Here is a 2,593-nt window from a genome sequence, read left to right as displayed (position 1 = left end):
TGCACTTATATCAAAACACAAAAAAAATTAGTTGCTAGTTTTACTTTATTTACTGTCTTGCACTCTATATCAAAAACACAAAAAAATTAGTTACTTGCATTTACTTTACTTATTTCATCATGTTTCCTTTTAATTTTACCACAAAAGACATACCGGTAGGATGCGGGTCTATAACTGGGAGAAACAATATAGAAGAATTTTTCAGTCATGTTAGTACTGTTGAAGATTTTGAAGATAGACACTTGGTAGAACTTGCTCCTACTTATGAAATTGCTGCTGCTGCTTTAGTCCGCATGTTGGAAACTAAATTTGTTAATCTCAATCCTATAATCCAACATATGTTTCTTACACTTGGTGATATTGAAGAGGGGGAAAAGAAAATTTTTGTTTTAGAAACCCTTCTTAGAGAATTTGGTGGTCTAGCAAGAGAGGCTAGAAAGGTCTTTGCTAAATTTAATAAGCTTGGTTCTCATACTAATTTTGTTAGTCTCCTTGAAAAAATGGACATGGATAGAATAAGGTACACTAATAATATTAATGATGGTGGTGAGATCAAAGCACCAATACCATGTAAACTCCTAGCTATGAATGATGCACTAGAAAATAACTATGCTTAGCTTGTTCCTGAAAATTTGTTTGATGAGAGCAGCAAGCCCAAGACTAATGAAAAGGGAGCCGCTGAAACTTATGTATCCAACATACTATGCATGGTTGAGAAAACTCCCAACACCCCTGGTAAGAATGCCAATGCTTCGTCTCTTGATGTTACTTGATATACACTTTCTGCGCCTAGCTGAAAGGCGTTAAAGAAGCGCTTATGGGAGACAACCCATGTTTTTACTACAGTATTTTTGTTTTATATTTGAGTCTTGGAAGTTGTTTACTACTGTAGCAAACTCTCCTTATCTTAGTTTTATGTTTTGTTGTGTCAAGTAAAATCTTTGATAGTAAAGTAAGTACTAGATTTGGATTACTTGCGCAGTTCCAGATTTCTTTGCTGTCACGAATCTGGGTCTACCTCCCTGTAGGTAGCTCAGAAAATTAAGCCAATTTACGTGCATGATCCTCAGATATGTACGCAACTTTCATTCAATTTGGACATTTTCATTTGAGCAAGTCTGGTGGCCTAATAAAATCCATCTTTACGGACTGTTCTGTTTTGACAGATTCTGCCTTTTGTTTCGCATTGCCTCTTTTGCTATGTTGGATGAATTTCTTTGATCCATTAATGTCCAGTAGCTTTATACAATGTACAGAAGTGTTAAGAATGATTGTGTCACCTCTGAACATGTGAATTTTTATTATGCACTAACCCTCTAATGAGTTGTTTCGAGTTTGGTGTGGAGGAAGTTTTCAAGGATCAAGAGAGGAGTATGATGCAATATGATCAAGGAGAGTGAAAGCTCTAAGCTTGGGGATGCCCGGTGGTTCACCCCTGCATATTCTAAGAAGACTCAAGCGTCTAAGCTTGGGGATGCCCAAGGCATCCCCTTCTTCATCGACAACATTATCGAGTTCCTCCCTAGAAACTATATTTTTATTCCGTCACATCTTATGCACTTTGCTTGGAGCGTCGGTTTTTTTTTTTTTTTTTTGTTTGAATAAAATGGATCCTAGCATTCACTTTATGGGAGAGAGACACGTTTTGCTGTAGCATATCGACAAGTATGTCCTTAGGCTCTACTCATAGTATTCATGGCGAAGTTTCTTCTTTGTTAATTTGTTATATGGTTGGAATTAGAAAATGATACATGTAGTAAATTGCTATAATGTCTTGGATAATTTGATACTTGGCAATTGTTGTGCTCATGTTTAAGCTCTTGCATCATATACTTTGCACCCATTAATGAAGAAACACTTAGAGCTTGCTAATTTGGTTTGCATATTTGGTTTCTCTAGAGTCTAGATAACATCTAGTATCGAGTTTTGAACAACAAGGAAGACGGTGTGGAGTCTTATAATGTTTACAATATGTCTTTTATGTGAGTTTTGCTGCACCGTTCATCCTTGTGTTTGTTTCAAATAACCTTGCTAGCCTAAACCTTGTATCGAGAGGGAATACTTCTCATGCATCCAAAATCCTTGAGGCAACCACTATGCCATTTGTGTCCACCATACCTACCTACTACATGGTATTTATCCGCCATTCCAAAGTAAATTGCTTGAGTGCTACCTTTAAAATTCCATCATTCACCTTTGCAATATATAGCTCATGGGACAAATAGCTTAAAAACTATTGTGGTATTGAATATGTACTTATGCACTTTATCTCTTATTAAGTTGCTTGTTGTGCGATAACCATGTTTACGGGGACGCCATCAACTATTCTTTGTTGAATATCATGTGAGTTGCTATGCATGTCCGTCTTGTACGAAGTAAGAGAGATCTACCACCTTAATGGTTGGAGCATGCATATTGTTAGAGAAGAACATTGGGCCGGTAACTAAAGCCATGAATCATGGTGGAAGTTTCAGTTTTGGACATATATCCTCAATCTCATATGAGAATAATAATTGTTGCCACATGCTTATGCATTAAAGAGGAGTCCATTATCTGTTGTCCATGTTGTCCCGGTATGGATGTCTAAGTTGAG

The sequence above is a fragment of the Lolium rigidum genome, chromosome 2, assembly GCF_022539505.1.
Source record: "Lolium rigidum isolate FL_2022 chromosome 2, APGP_CSIRO_Lrig_0.1, whole genome shotgun sequence".
NCBI lineage: Eukaryota > Viridiplantae > Streptophyta > Magnoliopsida > Poales > Poaceae > Lolium > Lolium rigidum.
The sequence above is the reverse complement of the archived record's forward strand: the minus strand, read 5'-3'. Positions refer to the sequence as shown.